This window comes from Panthera pardus, unplaced genomic scaffold, assembly GCF_024362965.1.
Source record: "Panthera pardus isolate Hobbes unplaced genomic scaffold, ASM2436296v1 HiC_scaffold_27, whole genome shotgun sequence".
In the NCBI taxonomy this organism is placed as follows: Eukaryota; Metazoa; Chordata; class Mammalia; order Carnivora; family Felidae; genus Panthera; species Panthera pardus.
In genome coordinates, this window is record NW_026526843.1 from 6,455,229 (window position 1) to 6,480,049 (window position 24,821).

The window sequence follows — 24,821 nt, forward strand, 5'->3', positions numbered from 1 at the left end:
TCTGAGCTTTCTGCCAGGCCCCAGCGTCTGCATGTTTGTTCTCCACCCCCAGTGAGAGGTAAATCCCCGCTTGGGTCAAGCCCCTGAGCAGAGTTCCCGGCACTCACGGGCAAAGAGAAGAATGTAAGATACCTTAGGCACAGAGACTTCATTTTCTAGGACAGCCCCAATTTCAAACATCCATCACCTTGAATCCCCACAAGCACATCCACGGGTACTTTTGTGTCCCAATATTTGGATTTAGAATTCCTTTTTCCTAATGCTGAACGAGCACTTAAGTGTCAGGCACTATTCTAAGTGCATCATATCATTTAATCTATCACACTGACCCTAGGAGGCAGGACCACTATTATTCCCTTTTTATAGATAAGGAAACTAGGGGTCAGAGGTTAAGTCACTTGGCTAAGGTCACCCAGCCAGCAAATGATAGAGCTGAAGTGAAGACCCAGGTCTGCCCGATGCCAGAGTGTGCCATCTTAGCTACTCTGTCACCTGGCTCGTCACATCACCTTCCAATATACTCTGGAGCTGTTGAGCTCCAGAGGGGAAGCTCTCTCCAGTAGGGGGAGAGGAAAAGAGAAACAAGGACGCCCTCAAATGTTAGCCATTTCCTGGTCTCCGGAAGGGCTTCTGTATGAGCCAGCATTCTAAAAAGGGAAAACACCTTTCCCGATCCCTATGGCACTTGTGTAAGGCCTCTCAAGAAAATTACACAGTTCAAGGCTTGCAAAATCTGTTTTATATGTGGGGCGTTGGCTGTAATACTAGACTTTTCATTTGGCTGCCTTAATTAAGGCCAATAGCCAAGTGTCTCTGCACTGCACTTTTAATTAGAACAGGGCACAGACATGGTGATGTGGAGGGCCATTTGAGAAGTCGCTATTTAGTCGCTTTAGTCGTGGCTATTTCTTCCCTTCTTAAAGTCAGGAGGAATCAAGCCTAATAGAAAAGTGTAAAGGATTCCAGTGCCCAGAGGTCAACCCCTTCATTGTACAGGTGAACGTACTGAATTTCAAGGGCCTAAGACTTCCCCAGAGTCATATGAGCAGATTGGGGGAAGATTTGTAAGCAGTCTCCTGTGACCAGGCCACAAAAATTCTGCATGTCAAGGGGTCACTTCCTCTTCTCAGGGCCTAAAATTGTATTAGCTGCTCTTTTGTTAGGGCATCATTGTTGTTTTCACAGGCTCCCTGGGAAGCTGGAAATTATTCTACCTTGAAGGAACCCACCTGAATTCTTCAGTGGCCGTTAACAGAGTTAAATAACCAAACCACAGTCCCTCAGGCTGTCACAATACTGTATGTGATGAGGAATCAAATGAGTAGTAAATGCTCCGGTCATTAAGAGGAGGAGATCCTCTTGGGAAGAGGTAATTGAGGAAATGAGGCTGCCTTAAAGGATAATAAGAGAGAAGGGAGATGCTGTTCCAAGCAAGGGGGATAGATTGAGCTAAAGTACAGACGTAGAATGTACGTCAGTTACTATTTATTAAGCTCCTACTCTGTGCCCGGTCCTAGAGATATATCCATTTAAGAGTGTCTCTGCAAAGGACCACAAATTTAAAAGAAAGCGAGCATTTAACCCACTGGGGGCAGAGGAGTAGATGAAATGAACTTCTGAAGTTAAAAACAAAAATAAAAGAAGGCAAATACTATGAAATGACAATAATGAGAATGGGAATGAAGAAGGCAAAGATGAAATAAGATGACAATGAATGGAAGCCCCATGAATGCAGAGAAGTTTTGTTCTACTCACTAACGACTCCATTGTTCCAAGCGCAGTACCTAGGACACAGCAGGAACTCATAAAAATATTTGTTGAGAAAAAAATGAACGTAACAGCAGCAGCAGCAACATCATCATCATCCTCATATTCAGAACCAGGTGGCTCAGCAAAAGATCATGGAGAAAGGACTCCAATTACAATTTTTTTAATGATTATTTATTTTTGAGAGAGAGACAGACAGACAGACAGACAGAGCACAAGCAGGGGAGAGGCAGAGAGAGACAGAGAGAGAGAAACACAATCCAAAGCAAGCTCCAGTCTCTGAGCTGTCAGTGCAGAGCCCAACGTGGGGCTCGAACCCACAAACTGTAAGTTCATGACCTTAGCCAAAGTTGGACTCTTAACCAACTGAGCCACCCAGGCACCCTCAATTCCAATTTTTTACTCAGTTCCTTCTCCTTTTGGGGCATTTAATTTCCCATTGTGTGCAGAACGGTGCTTTTTTTCTCAGATTTTTATTTTAAAAACATTACATAAAGGATGTTGTGTCCTCATTGCATTGTATCAGAAGACACATTATGTAAGTTTGCTCGACTGTTGGTGATGTTAGGCTTGTAATTTCAAAGGGGAAAAGATAATTTCACAATGGAGAAATCAGGCAGACACCAACATACACAAGAAATCAAACTAACATACCCTCATGCCCTAGCATTTCAGCATATATTGATGGCCATTGCCTGAATCCATTATTAAGGTGGTGGTTGCAAAATGGTGACCTCCTAATTCTGTGATTCCTTCTATATTTGTTGGCATTCTTCTGGGCAAAGTGATTTTTTAAAAATTTTCAATGTTTATTTATTTTTGAGACAGAGAAAGAGAGAATGAGGACATGAGCAGGGGAGGAGCAGAGAGAGAGGGAGATACAGAATCCGAAGCTGGCTCTAGGTTCTGAGCTGTCAGCACAGAGCCGGACATGGAGCTGGAACTCGCAAACCATGAGATCATGACCTGAGCCGAAGTTGGATGCTTAACCGACTGAGCCACTCAGGCACCCCTGGGCAAAATGATTTTTAAAGTCCTCTCTGACCCAGATGTTCTGTGCTTCTATCATTGAACCTGATTTAATTTATCTGGTAGCAGGGACATTGGAGAGTAGTAGGGCCATTGACTAACGAAGCTCTTCACAGAACAGTTGGATGGGGCACAGAGCCCAGGCTGCTGAGCCAATGAGGAAGGCAAGCAAGGTCAGATGGATTTTGAGGTGCTCAAGGAAGAAGGAAGAACCATTTGGCCAAATGACTCCTCTTGTCTTGATCAGAGTTACTGAAGACTGGCCTTGCCATAGGTGACTCACATGCTGCCTCCCGATCTGCTCTTGACTCTAGGATGTAAGCTACTCAGATGGCCCAAGAAAAAGTGTGACATATATCTTTGTAAAGTCAAACTCAGACAGTAAACGAAGATACAGTAAAAGGGCATATGAACTCTTCAATTGTGACAAGAGTCATTTTCATCCTTGTCTAGTTCATAAGTAGGAGAGAAAAGCCCAGGAAATATGCACAGTATTATTTTGTGTGTGATTTACTTGTTCAGTTTCTACACTCTCTTCTTCCTTTCCTCCATTTCTAGAATTTTCCATGAAGTCCTAGTACACTAAGAAAAATCAAGGGGTACATTAGCTTCAAAGTTTTCATTCTTCCTCTGATTGAAGCTGTAAAATTGATTCTTGGGGTGTGTTTTCAGCAGTGAAATGGGATTTGGCTTAGTTCAGTGGGCCCTGGAATCATCCCAGAACTTCCATGGCCATTTCTCGCACCACCTGCAGAGATCCTAGAGATGTCAGCTAGAGCACCCTTTCCCCATCATCACAGGTCTGCCCACCTTCCATCGTAAACAGCAAAAATGGGGAGGTTAGTTACACAAGCTGGTTCAGATGGGCCCACTCAGAGGAGTCTAGAATCTAGGTTCCTCTTCTAGAAGAAATTCTAGTCTGTTCTCACCACTTGATGGCACAAAGATCTGAGTGCCACAAATCTTTTCCACCAAGGATTGCCAGAGGTTTGCAAACAGTGGCCTTGTCTCATTTATCTTTCTCTGCTTCCCATCACAGGCTAATTCAGCCCAGATTAAAAACAGATGATAGGGCTGGCTTTTGGTGAAGTCAGAGATAGGGTTCTTCCAGAGTCCTGCCCATAACACTGAGCCCAAATGTAGAGTGTCTATGTGATTTGCAAAGTACTGCAAAACCATCCATGGTAGCTTTTGTGGCAAGAGGCTTGGAAGGATGCTTATTCTCTCATTCAAGGTCTCCTACTTCTGTAGCTTCCACAAGTCAACACGGGCTTTGTGCCCAACCCTTCTTGGTGCTCACATCAGTCTGTGTGGGTACCATGTTTAAGGCCTGAAAATTGAGTTGGGCATCTGCAATAGTGTTGGCCTAGATCTGAAGGGAAAGTGAATTTGGCATGCCCACTACATGCAAGGTGACAGAGGCCCTTTGTACACTGCCTGTCTGGACTGACCTGGGTTGAGATGCCCAGTAAGAAAGTTAGAGAGTGGTCTTTTGTCAGCATGATGAGAAGCTGGCCACATCAGAGGATGATCAATCTTGGACTAGAATTGGGCAGAAGGGTGGAGTGGGAGAAAAGGACTAAGGATGGGACTTCTATACAACACCTAAGAAGCCTTACCAATAGTGCAAATTGAGTTCCAAGGGAAAGGAGCCCACCTTACTAGGAATTTTCCCCCATCACCCTCAACAAAAGAAGGATTCCTTTTTGCATACTTCAGCCTGATCCCCAACTACATGAAGGCAAATGAATGTCCCTCCAAAGCTTCTCATGGGAACTCAGAATCTGGCATCATTCAGGAACTGAGAGAGTTCTAGGGATTAAATCTCATTATCTCCTCAATAGCCAGAATGTTATCCAATGCTCTACCATTAAAAAACAAAACAAAACAAAACAAAACACCACTGTAGTTGGTCTCTGCTTTGATCTAGTATTTTCTCATTTCTTATACTCTTGCTACCAACAAACTGAAAATCTCAGCATTTTCCCCACTTACATTCTAGGGAGACAAGTTGTATGTCCTAGCTACTCCCCATTGCCCTATTGAGTACTTTTTTCTTGCTAGGCCACTTCATACATAGGTCATCCATCAGCTGATACATCGACTGTCCTTGGGTCAGGTACCCATCCATGACCTAAGAAGTCACCATTCCATTTTTGAAGAATAGTCCAGGGCCATTTTCTTCAGCAAGGGAGTGTGGACCATGTAGTTTCCCTTAGAAGGAAATGGTGGAGAGGCCGGCTGTAATTGGCATGTCTGCTCTAAGATTTCTAACGGCATAATGGCTGAGGAAGAGATAATGAAGGCCCTATCGGACACCCTTTGCATCAGAGTGTGTGATGGTCACCGATTGCAGCTTTGCCCAAAGCTGGCCCTAGGCATATCCCTCGAATCCCATAGAGTATACAGAGGGCCATTAGTGACGTGGACTATGTAGGAGAAAGACAGTTTCACCAGAGTTTTCTACTGATGGCAGAAGGTAGTAGTGGAGATTAAATGGCTTTTCTTATCTTGGAAGGCTGCCTAGCCCCTCCAGAGGGCCTCAGCAGAACAGCTGTCATTCTCTACAGAGCAGTAACTTTGGCCCCGCTGAGTGAGTGGCCACGTGTCATGTGCCCTTCCTGAGGAACATGCTCCAACTTGTGTCCCCTGCTATATTTGAGCTATTGAAAGTCCCAGCAGGAGCTAAACACCTGCAGCACTGAGTGGTAACCCAGATCGTTACTTTTACTGGGCCAAGCACTAGAGACACAGGAATCCCTTCTCAAATTCCTCACCCCAGTGCCACCAACCTTTCTCTTAGGTTAGTTCCAAAAATAGTGCCCATGTGGGGCCACAGGCTGGTGGGTAAGGGGATGTAAAACATGGAAATACATGTAATATAGCAGGCGGGATGAAACGGAATCGTTCCCTTTTTGGGTCAGGACTGGGAAAATATTGATTATTTCATGTGAATGGAAAAAACTGTCTTGAATCTAGTAACTGATAGAAGAACAGATTAAGGTCTTCTGAGAAGAACTCAAGCTCGGACTTAAAAGCCAATTTTCCAAAACACAGGGCTCACCAGGCTGCTTCAAGTCAGGGGAGTCTGTACACATCCTCTTTGACAAGGAAAATTCAACATGTTGTACATTTGGTCCTGTGGGGAAGAGGGAGGTAGACGACGGCAGCTCTCTTGCACTCTAAAGGCTTGTGTCCCTTATCAGGGCTTGTAGCCGGTCTTTTTCCCTGCCTGGTAGCTAAGGAGTCATTTTGAGACAGACATCTGTTCAGCAATCTGAAAGCCCCAGACAGAAGACGGAGACATTCATTTTCCTTTACTCATAATGCAGAGGCCAGGGAGGACTGATTTGGTGGCAGCGTTCCATCCTGACCTGGATTGCAGCTGATCTGGGAAGAATAATCCAGGATGACACTTAGGCACTATCCAAACGGTCTTGAATTACCAAGCAAGTCCCAAAAGCCAGCTAGGAGAATACTTTGGAACCTGAAATGGATGTAAGCCGAGAGGTCCTTAATCGGAGGTCTGCTGTTGATGAGGTTACAATGTGGTGAAGTGGAAGAATGCTCATCCAAGAATCAGGACATCTGGGTCCTGGCCCACAACTAACTCACTGCATGACCTTGAGCAAATCCATCTCTTTCTCTGAGCCTCTCTGTTCCCCATCTGTGCAACTCAGGGTAGAACTAGATGCATTAGGAGTTCCTTTCCAGCCCTGTCTTCCTATGGTTTGAAGATAGGAAAGTTGGTGGCCCAGAGTATCTCTTGCAGGGTACGATGCCAAACCCAGGGTATACAAAGGTGGTTTACTTTTTATTGAATATTAAATAAACAAAGAAAAATCCTTTTCTCTGGTTCAACATCTCCCTTCACCTCAGCCAGCCATCTCGTTTGGCACAGGGAGGACTAGGTGAGAGAATGAGAAGTACTCAGTATGAGCCCTGCCTGCTGCTGGACCAATTGCCCCTTCCAGGACCCCAATTGCAGCTTGGCCCTTGCCCTTTTTCTTCTTCAGCATGACCAAGAATCCTGGTTTTTAGTCTTCATCTTAGAAACCGATGGGATGAACTAATCCCAATAACAAATTGGGCAATAATTCAAGAAGAAATGATAGCCTACTCTTCCAGAGGGCTTACAATGTAATAGGGGGATAATTACAAATCACAAAGATTTCCCAGTGCCCCTCTAATTTTACGCCACTCTTAAGAATGATGTATCAACAGAAAGAGATCATGAAAGGAATATTAGCATTAAGATTCTGTCACAGATCAGTCATGGGAATAGCTAGATAGAAACAAAGTGCGAATTCAAAATCATTTACAAAGCCTAAGGAAAATGTGTGTTATGCTTTTCTCATCTGAAATCATCTGAAGAGTGACCATAAACTTCTTGTCAAATCAAAACTCTCCCTTTACCCCTGTCAAAGGCAGAAAGGGTCTTTCTAGTTTCTTTCAGACCATCAGTGGAGTCTGTCTTAGGGGGTAGATTTAAAGTCTTCTGGGAAGTTCATTGCTCAGTATATGATGTGAGAGTCTACTGGTTGCTAGAGTTAATGTAGCTGCTTTAGCTGGCTAGGTTATGCCCCCTTTCCTCCTCTCACTCTTGGACAAAGTGTGATGTAGTGGAACGAGTGCTGGACTTGGGCTTGTGCCTTAGTGGAATTTATTTAACTTCATCAAGTTTCACTTTCCTGATCTGTACAATGAGGGGAATAATAGCTACTTACCTCATAATTTTGTTTGAGGACTAAATGAGATAATGCATATATAAAGCACCTAGCATAGTGCCTGTTGGGCACACTGTCGATTCTCAATACACAGTAGTTATTCTTAGTTTTAGAGAGGCCTCACAGTGGGGCTGTGTGATAGCTCTGGGCACTTGGAGGTGAGCCTGTGGACTACTGAAAGTAGTTGTGAGGAGAGAAACAGAAGACAGGAAGAGAAGTGAAGGGGCCAAGCAGAAACTTCTCTTGTTTCCTAATGGCCAGCCCTGACTCCAGGAAACAAGTTTAGAAGAAAGGGCTCCCCCAGTCGTCTCTGTAAATGTGGCCAGAGCGGACCGTTTTCCCTCCTGCTCTAAGAGTGCACGAGAACATCTGCTAAACCTGCCGTTTTCCCCCAACTCGGACATTTTCCACTCATTTGACTCACAGAAATCAGAGATGAGATTTTTTAGGGTTTTTTTTTTTATAGCAAATCCAAGTGTTTTGTCAGTCATGCTTAAGGGGGTATAGCCTTTCAGACGCTGAGCAAGTCTGTAACAGACAACACGGCAAAGAGTGTCAATCCTCCCGTTCCCGCTTTGTCAAATGATGTGGTGCTGTGTGATGCTGTGATATGAATCATTCAGGCAGCTGCCATACTGCATTAATTGCAGAGGAGCTGGATTGCATACAAGGTGTTCCCAAAGGTTCATTACTAAATACTCCTCCAGCAGTTCTTTGAAAGGTTGCATTGGGTGACAAGGACACTAAATCCTTCTATGCGTTAGAGCTCCAAGAAAGGACAACTGGAAATTACACCATGGTTTTCCTCTCTTTTCTTTCCAGAAGAGAAAACATAATTACTCACTTGGGCCATTCCCACCCTCTCCTTGATGTTTTCTGGCTTTGAAGGCACTTAAGTTGCTGTTCCCTCGCGTTCAAAGTCTTACACCACAATTTCTTTATGAAAACAATATGTCTTTTAAATTAATGATAAATAAAAGTGAATATGTCACTGGAAGATCATTCTTGTGTACAGTATCCAGAATTAAAAAGAGTCCAATCACCTCTAACCTCACCCCAATCTCATATCTTAAATTTCAAGCTACTTGGAGACCATCTCCACTCAGATGTTGCACCATTACGTCCCACTCCCTACGCCCCAAACCAAATGTTTCACCTTTGCTCCGAAGCATCTCCTTTTCCTACTTTTTTTTCATTTCTGGTGAGGGCACTACGTACGATGACTCAAACAGCCAGGCCTCGAAACCTTGGGCTCATCCTAGATTTCTCTCTTTCCTTCATCTGCCCTTTCACAGATGACTAAGTTCTGGTTGTTCTGCTTCATGACTTGCCTTTAAATCAGCCTCTGAGTTGCCTACGCCCCTCTGTTGCCACTGCCACAGCTCTGCCCAAAATTCCAGAAGGGTTGCCCTATTGCTCATTGTATTGAATCTAAATTGACCTATCATTCAGGAACCTTACATTATTTCAGAACGAACCCATAGCTCCGGCCGGGGCTCCATCCTCCTTGTATCGGTATGAACCACAAACCACATTCACTCCTGCTTCCGGGCCTGTGTTTGTTTTTGTGCCCACCTTCTATCGCCCCGAATTTACACATCTTCGTATCTCTGAGGGCCTCTGACAAGGTCCGCTTCCTCCAGCAAGCTCTCCCTGACTTATCTAGCATATAGGCACTACCCTCTGTGCCTGTTGCCTCCACCATGATATTTTAGCAAATATTCAGATGATATAAAGGAAAAAATATTGAAAGAGTCAGGAAACCTGGGTGCTAGTCCCGGCCTTGCTTTTGACTCAATATGCGACATTGGACATTGGGCAGTCACTCCCCTTTGGGTGTTGGTGTTCTCCTAAGCAAAATTAGAGAGTGAAACCACAACACTGTTTCTCAGGTACAGGTTATTTGCACAGCACCTTCACATTTGCTGTACCTGCAATCAATCTCTACTTTTATTTAAGTAGAAGTTTCCTATCTTTCTTTTTGATTGAAATACATTTTTCTGGGAAGCCTGGGTGGCTCATTCGGTTGAGTGTCCGACTTCAGCCCAGGTCATGATCTTGTGGTTTGTGAGTTCGAGACCCGTGTCAGGCTCTGTGCTTGGAGCCTGGAGCCTGCTTCTGATTCTGTGTCTCCCTGTCTCTCTGCTCCTCCCCTGTTCACGCTCTGTTTCTCTCTCTCTCTCTCTCTCTCTCTCTCAAAAATAAACATTAAAAACAATTTAAAAAAAAGAAATACATTTTTCATTGTGGTAAAACATATAGAACATAAACTTTACCGTTTTAAAAATTTTTAAGTGTCCAGTTAAGTGACATTAAGTACATTCACACTATTGTGCAATCATCACCACCATCCGTCTCCAGAACTCTCTCCCAAATATTGCAACACTGGAAGTCCATACACGTTAAACAATAATTCACCATTTCCTCTTTCCCTAGTCCCTAGCAACCACTATTCTACTTTCTGTCTCTCTGAGAGTATTCTAGGTACCTCATATAAGTGGAATCATAGGGCAACTGTTTATTTTGTCTCTGGCTTATTTCATTTAGCATAGTGTCTTCAAGGTTCATCCACGCTGTAGCATGTGTCAGAATCATGTACATTTTTCATAAAAGGAAATGATCACATCTGTGAAGTCATGATTTTATGGAATGGCTATATATTTTTCTAATATACATTAAGATAAATATGTAACAATAAAAATAAAGTTTGTGTGCCTCAGTCCCGTCAGTAGTGTGTGCCTCGTTTTCAGGGAACACCTGACTCAATCATCTTCACAGGCTTATCAAGCACGAAAAATATATGCCTCAGGGCAGCAATGGCTTTCAAACATGGCTGATTATCAGGAGGCTTCAAGTGGTTTTGAGAACGGACCTGAGGCCTATCCCAGACCTACTGAATCAGAATCTCTGGGGATGGCCTGGGAGTCTGTGTGTGAACAAGCTCCTGAGGTGTTCACGATGATTAGTCAGGTTTGGGGGCACTACCCCACAACTGACTTGAAGGCAGGGTGCCAGGTCTATGCCACTTTTTAAAAAGCTTTTAAAAATTTGTTCATTTTGAGAGAGAATGAACGGGGGAGGGGGGGAGAGAGACAGAGAGAGAGAGAGAGAGAGAGAGAGAATCCCAAGAAGGCTCTGTGCTGTCAGCACAGAGCCTGATGCAGGGCTTGAACTCATGAACTGTGAGACCATGACCTAAGCTGAGACCAAGAGTCGGATACTTAATTAACTGAGCCACCCAGATGCCCCTATCTATGCCTCTTTTACGTTTCCAATTGCACAGTGCTGGTCACAGAGGTCAAACTCAAAAATATCATATTGGCTGATAAATTGAGAACTTCCAGAAATAGAAAAGAGATGGAATTTTAAATTAACTTTTTTCTTTTCAGCAGTGTGTCCCCCCCCAACTAGTTCCTCTGTAAAAGAGGCATAATGACACCCTACCTTATGGGGTAGCTGTGACTCAAATTGGATAATATGTGGGAAAGCAATGACTGTTACAAAAATTTCTTGTACACTTCTTCTGAGCCCAGCATCATGCCAAGGGCTATGGAAGACAGACAAGAAGTTTAAAACATGATTCCTGGGGCGCCTGGGTGGCGCAGTCGGTGAAGCGTCCGACTTCAGCCAGGTCACGATCTCGCAGTCCGTGAGTTCGAGCCCCGCGTCAGGCTCTGGGCTGATGGCTCGGAGCCTGTTTCCGATTCTGTGTCTCCCTCTCTCTCTGCCCCTCCCCCGTTCATGCTCTGTCTCTCTCTGTCCCAAAAATAAATAAAAAAAAAAAACGTTGAAAAAAAAAATTAAAAAAAAAAACAAAAAAAAAAACATGATTCCTGTTCTCACAGAGCTCAGGATCTGCTCGAGGAAACCAAACTAACCCAGATGGAACAAGTGAGAAGCAAGGACTTCCGAGTGGGGCAGAAATTCAAGCCAGGTGCTCTCTGGGCAGGCTTCATGGGCAAGGCTTGAGCTGAGCCCTGAAGGAAAAACAGAACTTAGAGACAGAGAGAGACAGAAGAGGCCAGAACATTCCAAGAGCAGGGAATGGCATCAGACGTGGCAGAGGCGGTTACCCATGTGGTATATTTGAGTTGGCCCAATAAGACTCGTCTCATCACACAACGCCCCAAAATAACACTGGAAATTTGACTGTTTAGAATTCTGTTCCTTATGATGGCTCTTCTGGAAATGCAAACACACCTGGGCTAGTTTGTATATGACCTCACTTACACCTTAGTGTGCATTAGTTAAATCAGAATGCTTTCTCCTCAACATCTGGACGAGATGGGTGGGCTGAGGGATGGGACTCTGATTGGTGGAGGCTCAGGAAAGGGTCATTTTGGAGCCCCAGGAACAGTTCCAGCTGGGAATCCAGAAAGCGGTGCGGGGGCCCAGGGAGGGCAGCAGGTATCAAGGCTCTAAACTGCCAATGACAATGTCATTGTGAACACAAGGAAGGAGACAAGTCCTAACCAGAATCAATTTCAAATAATTTCTTCTGTTGATGTGTTTAGAGGCCTTTGCAAACCAGGTTAACTTACAGATTTCTATTAGAAAAGCATCAAGCTTCCACGCTGAACAAATGATGGGTACACATGGGTTATTTCATTTGATGGGTGTTTGGGAAGAGGGACTGTGACAGGCATAGAGATGTGGTTCTTTGGAAACAGGCCTGTAATAGGCTCTCTTGGTCATTTCATACCCAGGCTCTCCCTCCCAGCCCCTTTGCAGTTTGACTCTTGGGCTTGACCTCAGGTTGGAAAAAAGTTTCCTTTGCAAAGACTATGTATTTTTTTTTGTCTCCCAGCGTCTGCTGCTCTCAGCAGAGCTGGTTTCTTGAATAGCTGCGATTAAAGACAGAGGCCCTTTCTCTTCCTTCTCTGGGCTGTGAGGAAGCTGGTTTCCCACATAGGGCTGCACTTGGGGCATCTCTTCCTGGTCAGCCCTCCATTCTCTGAGGCCATTACACCAGTTAATCCAGCCAGCCAGCTAGCCAGCCTTGGAAGGTTTGGCTTGGAAGGTCCCAAGTAACTTAGGCAAAGATATTTCGAAAAATGTCTACAAAACTTGACTCTGGGGCTTCAGGAATGAGTCTATGACAGTGAATCCTGTCCACCTTTTTAAAATTTTACTACTTTCCTCACAGAGCCAGTACACATCCTGCCTGTGGGACATTTTTGTTTTCCCTACTCCAATTAGGCATGTCCATAATCAATCACTGAGTTAATTCAAACTATTCCTTCAGAGATCACAATGTGCTAAGCTTTATATTGGAAAGAGGAAGTGAAAGGCAAGGCCATATATTCAGAGAAAATATATCCTCTCCCTACACAACACACATACACAAAACATAGTTAGTTCCCAAGAGGAGACAGTAGAAGGTTAAAGTCAAAATTACTGCAGGGGAAGAGCAATCAGTGTCAACAGAATTTGGAAAAGGAACAGTGAAATTCAGGAGGGGGAAGTGGTCTAGTAAGGCTTCCAATAGGAAGTGGCTGTGAGCTAGACTTGGACAGATAAGCCACATTTAGAAAATATATTGACATAAGTTTTATCATCCTATCACCCTTGCCTGAAAAATCTCAAACAATTCCTCCAGAATCACAGCCTGGCATTCGAGGCTGTTAGTCATATGGCTCCACTTCCCTAGTAACTCCTAATGTTCTGCTACACAGGATTCCTCACCCACCCCCATTTACATTTGGTCTCTTGAGCATCCCCACATGTCTATACCTTGGCTTTCTCTGTGTTCCACCTTCACTCCTTCCCTCCCCTCCAATTCTCCAATGTCACCTATTCCTCATCAAGTTCAAAATCACTTCACCCTTGACTCATCGCTGCCAACACACATCCAGTTATGTCTCCCTCCTCTGAAATTCCTCAACACGTAAGGCATGTCTCTCATCCGATACACCACATCTAAACCACTTGCTAGAAGAGTTAACAGTAGTATATTATGGGATGCAGCAAAAGCAGTTCTAGTGGGATTCGTAGTGATTTATTCCTACATTAAGGAAGAAGAAAAAGCTCAAATAGACAACCTAACTTTACACCTCAAGGAACTGGAAGAAAAAACAACAAACTAAGTGCAAAATCAGTAGAAGGAAGGAAATAACAAAGATCAGAGCAGAAATAAATGAAATAAAGACTAAAAAGACAATAGAAAAGATCTGTGAAATTAAGAGCAGCTTTTTAAAAAGATAAATAAAACAGACAAACCTTTAGTTAGACTTACCAAGAAAAAAGGAGAGAGGACTCAAATATATAAACATAAATGAAACAAGAAACATTAGAAATGATACCACAGAAATGCAAAGAATCATAAAAGACTACAATGGGTAACTATGAAACAATAAATTGTGCAACCTAGAAGAAATGAATAAATTCCTAGAAATATACAGCCTACAAAGACTGAATCATAAAGAAATAGACAATCTAAACAGATGGATTACTAGTAAGGAATCCATAATCAAAAACCTCACAACAAAGAAAACTCCAGGACCAGATGGTGTCAGGGGTGAATTCCATAAAAAGCTTAAAGAATTAATAACAATCCTTCTCAAACTCTTCTAAAAAATGGAAGAGGAAGGAACACTTCTAGCTAGACTCATTTTACGAGGTCAGCATTACCCTGATACCAAAACCAGACAAAGACACCAGAGGAAAAAAAATAAGCCAATATTCCTCATGAACATAAATGTAAAAATCCTCAACAAAATATCATCAAACTGAATTCAACCGTACATTAAGAGGATAATATACCATGATCAAGTGGGGTTTATTCCAGGGATGCAAGGATGTTTCAATATCCACAAATAAATCAATGAGATACACCACATTAATAAAATGAAGGATAAAAATCATATGATTATCTCAATAGATGCAGAAAATGCATTTGACAAAATCTAACATCCATTCATGATAAAACAAGACACTCAAAAAAACAGGTAGAGAGGGAGTATACCTCAACATAATAAAGGCTACATATGACAAACCTACCACCAGTATCATATTCAATGTGAAAAGCTAAAAACTTTTCCTCTAAGATCAGGAACAAGACAAAGATGCCCACTCTCACCACTTTTATTCAACACTGTACTGGAAGTCCTAGCCACAGCAATTAGACAAGAAAAAGAAATAAAAGACATCCAAATTGGAAAAGAGAAAGACTTTTTCTATTTGCAGAAGACATGATATTATACATGGAAAATGCAAAGATTCTACCAAAGAAGCTGTCAGAACTAATAAACAAGTTCAATAAACTTTCAGGGTACAAAATCAATATACAAAAATCAGTTGCAGTTCTGTATGCTAAAAATGAACAGAAAGAGAAATCGAGAAAATAATCCTGCTTGCAATTACATCAAAAAGAATAAAATACCTAGGAATAAATTTAACCAAGGAGGTGAAAGATCTGTAAACTGAAAATTATGACACTGATGAAAGAAACTGAAGATGACACAAATAAATAAGATACTCTGTGCTCATAGATGAGAAGAATTAATACTGTTAAAATGTCCATGCCACACAAAGCAATCTCCAGATTCAATGCAATCCCTATCAAAATTCTACCAGCATTTTTCACATAAATAAAATAAAACAATCTTAAAATTTATATGGAACCACAAAAGACCCAGAAGAGCCAAAGTAAGTTTGAGAAAAAAGAATAAAATTGGAGGCATTACACTTCCTGATTCTAAGCTATGTTGCAGAGCTATAGTTATCAAGACAGTATGACCTTGGCACTGCACTGCCTGCAGAGATGTCTGCCCTCACACTTCTGGTGAAGCCCAAAATCATTAAAAAGAGAACCAAGAAGTTCATTTCACACCAGTCAAAATTAAACGCCAAGTGGCAGAAACCCAGAGGCATTGACAATAGAGTGCACAGAAGACTCAAGGGCCAGATCCTGATGCCCAACATTTGGTTATGAGAGCAACAAGAAAACAAGGCACATGCTGCTCAGTGGCTTCCAGAAATTCCTAGCCCACAACGTCAAGGAGCTTGAAATGCTGCTGATGCGCAACAAATCTTACTGTGCGGAGACTGCTCACAATGTGTCCTCCAAAGCCACTGTGTAAAGGGCAGCCCAGCTGGCCATCAGAGTCACCAATCCCAATGCCAGGCTGCACAGTGGAGAAAATTACTAGACAGACAGCTTATGCGCACATTGCATTTGTGTTAATAAAACTACAAAAAGAAACCCAGTATGGTATTTACATTAAAACACATATAGGTCAATGAAACAGAATAGAGAGCCCAGTAATAAACTCATACATATATGATCAATCAATCTATGACAAAGGGGTCAAGAATACACAGTGGGGAAAGGATAGTCTCTTCAATAAATGGTGTTGAGAGGGGCGCCTGGGTGGCTCAGTCGGTTAAGCAGCGGACTTCAGCTCAGGTCATGATCTCACGCTTTGTGAGTTTGAGCCCCGCATTGGGCTTTGTCCTGACAGCTTAGAGCCCGGAGCCTGCTTCCGATTCTGTGTCTCCCTCTTTCTCTGTCCTTTCCCCACTCTCTCTCTCTCTCTCTGTCCTTTCCCTGCTCTCTGTCTCTCTCTCTTTCTCTCAAAAATAAAGATTAAAGAAAAAATGAAAATAAAAAAATAAATGGTGTTGAGAAAACCGGACAGCCATATGCAAAATAATGAAACTGGACCCTTACACTATACACAAAAATCAACTCAAAATAAATTAAAGACTTGAACATAAGACCTGAAACCCTAAAACTCCTAGAAGAAAACAGAAAAAGTTCCTTGACGTCAGTCTTGGCAATAATTTTTTTAGATTTGACACCAAAAGCAAAGGCAATAAAAGCAAAAACAAATAAGTGGGACTTCACCAAACTAAAAAGCTTTAGCACAGCAAAGGAATCCATCAACAAAATGAAAATAAACCTACCGAATGAGAGAAAATGTTTGCAAATCATATCTGATAAAGGGTTAATAACCAATATATAAACAGAACTCTCACGGCTCTATAGCAAAAAACCAATCTGCATTTAAAAACAGGCAGAGCAACTAAATAGACATTTTCCCAAAGAAGACATACAAGTGGCCCAATAGGTACATGAAAAGGTGCTCAACATCACTAACCGTCAGGGAAATGCAAGTCAAAACCATAATCAGATATCACCTCACACCTGTTGGAATAGCTATCATCAAAAAGATGAGGGGCGCCTGGGTGGTTCAGTTGGTTAAGTGTCTGACTCTTGATTTCGACTCAGGTCATGATCTCACAGATCATGAGATAGAGCCCCGCATTGGGCTCTGCCCTGACACTGCAGAGCCTGCTTGGGATTTCCCTCTCTCCCTCTCTCTCTGCCTCTCCTCTGCTTGCACGTGCACATACTTGCTTGCTCTCTCTCTCAAAAACAAATAAATAAGCATAAAAAAGAAATGTTAATTTAAAAAAAGTTAAGGGATAACAAGTGTTGGCAAGGATGTGAAGCAAAGGGAACCTTTGTGCACTGTGGATAGGAATGTAAATTGGCACGGCCACTCTGGAAAACAGTATGCAGCTTCCTCAAAAAATTACAAATAGTACTACCATATGACCCAGCAATCCCATCACATTTTAATGTGACACACACACACACACACACACACACACACACACACACACACAGGAATATTATTTGTCCCTGAGAAAGGCAAAAATCCTGCCATTTGTGACAACACGGATGGACCTTGAGGGCATTATACTAAGTGAAATGAGCCAAATAAAGACAGATTCTGTATGGTATCACTTATATGTGGAATACTTTAAAAGGAAGTCAAAGTCTTAGAAACAGAGAGTAGAAAAGTGGTTGCCAGGAGCTGGGGGGGTGGGTAGGGGAAACAGAGAGAGGTTGGTAAAAGGATACCAGCTTCCAGCTATCAGATGAGCAAGGTCTGAGGAGGTGATGTAAAACATCGTGACTATAGTTGGTAACACTGTATCATATCATTGAAATTTGCTAAGAGAGTAGAATGTAAATGTTCTACAAAAAAAAAAGAGATAAATACCTGAGGTGATGGATGTGTTAACTAACCAGATGATGAGAATCCCTTTCACACTGCATATCAAATGGCTGATGGGGCCCCTGGGTGGCTCAGTCAGCTGAGCGTCCAACTTTAACTTGGGTCATGATCTCATGGTTCACGAATTCGAGCCCCACATCGGGCTCTGTGCTGACAGCCCGGAGCCTGGAGCCTGCTTTGGATTCTCTGTCTCCCTCTCTCTCTGTCTCTCCCCCACCCCTCTCTCTCTCTCAAAAATAAGTGAAAGTTAAAAAAATATCAAATGGTTGTGATGTATACTTTAAATATCTTACAATTTTACTTGTTATACCTCAATAAAGTTGAAAAATAAAAGCAATTACACACACACACACACGTTAACCATTATTAAGGCTTTTATGTTACTAGGCACTAGGTGAAGCATTTTGTGAGCATTGCATTTGATTGGCAGAACGATCTTGTCAGGAAGATGCAATTATTATTCTCATTTTATGGATGAGGGACTGGATGCTCTGTGGGGTTCACTTGGCCAACGTCATACAATCAGTAAGTGGTGAAACTCGCCTTCTTGTGGCCTCTCCTATCTGGGCACATAGGTATTGAGAGGTACAATGTAAGCAAACCATTCTTACATGAATCCATCCATATTCCGAAACTTTGAGAGAGAGGGTAGAGAGAGAAAGAGGGAGCGAGGGAGGGAGAGAGTGGGCACACAGTTGAAATTGTGTGGGTAATTCTATCCACCATTCCACTTTGTTTTGCCTTGGAGTTAACTTAAACTGAGAGATGTGAATCTGCTGTTCCCTCATATGGTGTTGGTTCCTGTGAGCCTCTCATGAATGATTCTCATGCTTAAACATATGTGCTTTCGAAATTCAATATGGTCCCTAAATGCAAGCCGATTGGCATGGTTCTCAACTAAAGAGTGATCTGGTATAACGTTGGAGGAAATAATAAAGACAAGCCCGTGCTGGACTTACCAAAAATGGTATATCTGTCTCCAGTGTAGCACCTTTCAAAGGAACTTTTGAGGGGTATTTCGTCTATAAATTGTTATGTTTTTGCTCACCAGGAACCTAACCCCTCATAAGATATGACTTTCCTATACTTGTCTTGATTCCCCAACTGGTGTGAAAACTCCATGTGAGTAGAGCCTCTATCCTAAACTATTTTATATTCCTTCCAAGTGCCTAGCAAAGTAACTTGAAAATAATAGGAGTTGAACAAATCAATGTCAAAGATTATTCATGAGACATGTTAATTTTCCCAGCAGGTTTAAGGTTACTGAGATATCCTCTCAAGCTACCCACAAAATGGAAGAGAAGATTTGTACTACCGTGTCTATCCCATGACTCGTTGGCATTCTCTGTACTATTTCTAGAAATAGAATCTGTCTGTTCCCATCCCTCACTGGGTCAACCGAGCACCTGGCAGTTTCCTATTGATGCCTGTTCAGCTGTCACCTTCAAACTCCTGGTTCTGTTTGCTCAGTGTGCCTCCTAGAGTAGGCCTGACTATTTCGGGTCTGAGTTACAGCTGTCAGCGTTTCAGGCGTACCTCACGTATTTCTAGAATTAGGTGGAAATATTTGAAGCCTGAAAAAGGAGCTATAACGTTCTGAGTATGAAGGAAATATTTAGGCAAGTATCAACTGGCAGCACAGAAGGCCAACTAAGAAGAATCGAGTCCCTGGTGATAAAATGAGATGAGAACAACATAGCCAAGCCATCTTGGGTTACTTGCATTTTAGTAGCATGGGGTGAGTTACCAAACTATTTATGTTATTTTTATTAGCATGCGATTAAGGAATTGACCCAATGTGAGACTGTTTGCTATAAATGTGAAATGACAGAATGACTGAACACATTTGCTTTGCTTTGCTCTAATAGAGAATAATTGTAATTCCTTAATTTAAAAAGCCATTCCGGTTGTACATATGTCCTAGGGATGCTTTGAAAGTCAAGCTGTACCTCTTGGACCTCATTCTTTCCAGTTCTGGGTAATAGTTTCTACTCTCCAATCTGATAGGGTTCAACACTGACCTGCAGGAATTATACTGTGATTCTGTACCAAATTATTAAGATATGATTAGTTCTCTTGGAGTTGGGCCCAGAAAAAGTAGAGGAGATTTTATGGAATGGCAAGGTACCAAGGCAAGATGATGATGATAGAGATTTCTTCAGCTTCCAAGATCAAATTCAATTTGGTGACTGAATGCAGGCGAGGCCAATCATCTCTTCTCTTACAACGCATAGTTATTTGGGATTCCTTTATCCAAGAGTGTGTCAGGGGAGGAGTCAAACCCGTCTTCAATTTTGCCTTTTAATAACTTTGCCATTTCATAATTTTGCTTTTGTCATGCACACTGGAAAAAAACAAAACCTTAAAAGTAACTAACAACCCCTCTGTCATTGAGATCCCCCAGATAAAAGCTATTAGTGGAATCAAATAAAAGTTCTGGAGATGAAAAGGGTAGTGATTGTGGTGGCAGCGAGACAAAGACCATAGGCTCAATCCTTAAAAGGATCGGTTGGCTTTACTTTCTGTCTGTATTTACAGACTGCTTCCCAGATGATTCCGAGGCAGGTAGTTCAGGCACCACGCTTGGAGAAACACTACCTTAGAGACTAAACATAGTCATGTCCACAGTCCAAAGGAAATTAAAATCCTGAGAGCCATTGCCCTTAAATTCTTTTCAAATCTTACTTTTCGTGGGAATCTGTGCCTTTCTGCTGAGTCTATTCCTGCTTCCTTCTAGCCCATAAATGACTGGCATGGAGGTCATGGATTTAAATTGTGGGTGGAAGAAGTTGAAAACTTAAAATTTCAGCTCTAGTGCTAATTTGCAGTCTAGTTTCAACTTAATAAGTCAGTCATTTCCCCCTTTGTCAATTGAAAGCCCGTCTAAGAAACATCTGGCAAATTTTGGATGAAAAGCACGGGGAAAATGCTTGCATCACAAGATGAGTTTTTTCTCTACCTACGGTTGCCAGAGTCTGCACACACAACAAAATTGAATTACAGATAAAGGGTGACTAATTCTTTGGCGTAAGTATGTCCCATGCAATATCTGGGATATACTCATCCTGAAAATTCATTGGTTATCTGAAATTCAGACTTAACTGGGCATGCTGTATTTTATCTGGCAGCCCTATCTCTACCACCACCCTTTTCCTGGAGCCTGCACTTGCCAAGACTTGGGCAACAGAAGAGAGCGTTTTGTAACTCAAGGCCGGGAAGGAAATGAGCGCTCATTTAGCATAATGCAGGACAGGAGAAACGCTAGCAGGGGATTAACCTTCCACGCTGGAGAAATGCAGGCATATTCTGGGGATGGGGAGCAGGAGGCTAATGGAGGGGAATGGAGGGGAGGACAGAGCGTGCTTGGGCAAACACACACATAATCCAACTTGCTCCTCCTGCAGCCGCAGAAAAAAAATAGAGAACCAAGGACCTCCTCACACAGAAGGCTTCTGTCATTTTCCACCGCCACCATCAAAGGGAATGAGGCATTTCTATACCAAAAGGCACAATCTCGGAACCGTAGCTTGGCTTTTTTATTATCTCCTATGTCCATCCACAATTGTGAGTTAAGAATTTAGATTGCAAAACTCACTGTGCTCTCTGGGTTCCACGGGCTCCTTTTCCCCCCCAGGTCAGGTTGTGCAAGGGGCTCCCGGCTTCTTGTGCTATGCTGCTCTGCTCTGCAAAAACCCAGCCTCACTCCTTTCTTTCCTGCAAGGCGCAAGTCTTTTTTCCCCATGGCTCCTGTCAGTCTTCACCTCCTAGTCCACTTTTCCAGCCTCCGGCTCTCTAAGAGCCAACATATCTCTCTGCTATCATTCTGATCTTCCTGCCCAAATATGGATTTACAATGGCAAAGCAACCACTTTGCCCTGAATTCAACCAAATAGGGGTACGTGGAGGTCATAGGTAACTGACAAGGGTGGAGGTGGTTTCAAAAATTAAAAGAATTTTCTTCCTGATAAAAAAGAAAGCATGCTCGTTGTAAAAGAATCCAAACAAAATGTAAAAGAAAGGAAAATAAAATACCCTTAATCACAAGACCTAGAGATAACCACTCTGGCCATTTTAGAGAGCATTTTTCAATATTCATTTGTTCATTCATTCTTTCAAAAACAACGTATTAGTGCCTGCTACGTGCTAAACACTGTTTGAGGCTCAAGGAATGCATCTGTAAACAAAGTAGAAAAACAAAACTACCTACATGGCTCTATTTACATATGCACACAAACCCATCCACAATAGAATTTTACGTTAATGGGCTCATACAAGACACGCTATTTTGTAACCTGCTCTTTCGTGGAATAATGTGTCACGGACCTCCTTATACGTCATCAAGTACTGATTTACGTCATCCTCTTAATGTCGACCTTGTACATTCTATAGTATATGCGCACCACAATTTATTTAATCATCTCCCTAACAGACATTTATTTCCCATTTCTGCTACTGTAAAAAAAACAGAGCAATGAGTATACTTGTACGTGTATATCTCTACGTGCTCGTCCAATCATCTTATTAGGAAAAATTCCTGGTTTTGCTCCTATCTCACTTCTTGTTTCTTCTCAGTCTCTTTTGCTATCTTTCCCTTCTCTGATTAATCTCTGAATGTTAAAGCCCTTCACCCTCTTTTCTAGCTTCACCTCCCCCTAGATTATCTCATACAATCCCATGGCTTTAAACATTATCTATATGCTGCTTATATCTACAATTTTGATATCTCCTCTGGAGCTCTAGACTCCTATCCAACGGTCTTTTTTTAGAATCTCCGCTTGTATGTCTGGCATTGGATCTCAAAGTTAATGTCACCAAAAGAGAACCCTTAATTTTGTCCCCCTAATATATTCCTACCTTGGCCTTCTATACTTCAGACAACGGCATCACCAACCATGCAGTTATTCGGGCCCCAAACAAGGCATCAGTCTGGTTTCTCCTCTTTTCTTTACCCTCAGCCCCCTTTCAAATGTTTTCAAGACTATCTCCAAAACACAGTTCAGATCTGTCCCTTTCTCTCTATATTTGCCACCGTCATTTGCTACCATCTGAATCCAGGCCACTCCAGCCTCTCACCCAGGCTACTGCATTAGCTTCCTAATTTCTCTTTCAGTTTCCCCTGTTGTTCTTCTGCACTCCTTTCTTTACATAGTAGTCAAAGGCCCTACAATAATCATACTAACGATACAAGAATACAAGCATTTACTTTAAACTCAGAAAAAGAAGACAAGCTTGTGCCTGACATTGTAATCGAAGACCCAGCAAACACAGTAGTATAAGAAAAAGAAATAAGACAAGCAAGGATTGGGAAGAAAGAAAAAACGATCATACTTGCAGACGATACAGTTGCCTACATATAAAATACAATAGAATTTCCAAGCCATTAAAACTGTGAGGATTCAACAAGTGTGCTGCATCTAGTAGTGTGAAAAATCAGTATCGTTTCACTTCACCGAAAACAACCAATTAGAGCAGGTAGTGTTTAAAAAGGAATTCTACTAGTCAGAGTATATATTCTTGGCAAGGATCTAGAAATACATATACACACAGGTCTTGGGTAAGACCTTTATGAAAGATTTTTGGAACTCACAAAAGATGACCTTGTACTTCCAGTTCCAGGACAAGATGAGGTGGAAGTAATTTTCCCTATTTGTCCCACTAGGTTCAGGTAAAACCTGTCGATGTTATGCATAAAATAAACATAAGAAGCCTCTGATAGGTGGAGAGAAGGCTCAAATAGACTGGCTCCGGATTTGGGGAACTGACGAGCCACATCGGTAAGTCCCTTCTGTGTTTCTCTGGCCTCGTCTATCCCAGACTGGGTGCCAGAGAAACTGGCAACCCCAAAACACCCACAAGGACAGACCAAAACGAGTCCCAACAAAGCCCGCTCTCTCTAGCCAAAGTACCAGGAGAGGAGCAATGTAGTAGAACAGACAACTTTTAACAATACAGTAATGTTCCCTACGCCAGCTAAATACCCGCAGGAAAACAAAAACATTGGGGTACCACTTCCCCTTCTGCCAGCACAGGCAGATTTTAGAGAGCCTGGACTTCACCCTCCCCCAGACTGTAAAGAGGCAGCACAACCTCATAAAGGGCTGAGTGGGAAGCCAGGATTGTAACAGGGTCCCTCCTCACGTGGAGTAAGTGACAGTAATGAGGCTGTACATCTTCGTCCTCCACCGCAGCATTGCCAGAGAAGGCCTGCTAAACCACAAGATTTCAAGAACATATACCGAATGATAATATATGCCCAAAATATCAAAATCATTTGTCACACCAAGAACCAGGAAAATCTAACATGAAGGAGAAAAAACAATCGACAGATGCCAAGACAGAGATGCCATAGCTGTTAGAATTACCCAATAAAGATTTTACAGCAGCCTTCACAAAAATGTTTGCGCCGGGGGCGCCTGGGTGGCTCAGTCAGTTAAGCGCTTGACTCTTGACTTCGGCCCAGGTCATGATCTCACGGTTCATGAGTCCGAGCCCCGCATCGGGTTCTGTGCGGACAGCACAGAGCCTGCTTGGGATTCTTTCACGCACCCTCTCTCTGTCCCTCCCCCACTCATGCACGCGCACACGTGCTCTCTCTCTCTCTCTCAATAAATAAACCTTTAAAAATAATGTTTGAGCCAATAATTACAAATATAAAAACAAAGGGTAAAACACCCTTATCAAAGAAATAGAAGATATAAAGAAGAGCCAAATGGAAATTTCAGAACTGAAAAAGCAAAATAACCAAAATAAAAAAAAAAATCAGTGGAAGGGCTCCAAAAGCAAAAAACAAAACACAAACTCGGTGGGTGGGCTCGATAGCAGAATGGAAGAGGCAGGAAAAAATAGTTGTAAACTTGATGATAAAAAAAAATAGAAATTACTCAGGATGAACAACAGAAGGAAAGTAGACAAAAAATATGAACAGAGCCTCAAGGACCTATGGGATTATATCTAAAGATATAATATTCGTGGCATCAGAATCCCAGAAGAAGAGGAGAAAGAAGACAGGGCTCAAAAAGTAGTCAAAGAAATGCCGGCTGAAAACTTCTCAAATTTGGCAAAAGACACAAATACACCTACAGATTCAAGAAGCTTAGTGAATCTAGGGGTGCCTGGGTGGCTCAGTCCGTTAGGCATCTGACTCTTGATTTCAGGTCAGGGCATGATCTCACGGTTGTGAGATCCTGTCCTGGGCATGGAGTCTGCTTAAGATTCATTCTCATTCTCTCTCTCCCTCCCTTCCTCTCTCTCTCCCCTCTCACCTCCTCCC

General features: G+C 42.5%; 1 protein-coding gene and 1 pseudogene across 2 annotated transcripts in view; one reads left to right on the plus strand and one right to left on the minus strand.

Moving 5' to 3' along the window:
- PABIR2 (PABIR family member 2) overlaps positions 1-24,821 on the minus strand; it is a 202,938-nt gene that overhangs the window by 97,887 nt on the left and 80,230 nt on the right. The gene's annotated exons all lie outside the window — the stretch shown is intronic.
- On the plus strand, positions 15,286-15,673 carry LOC109253695 (60S ribosomal protein L32-like; annotated as a pseudogene).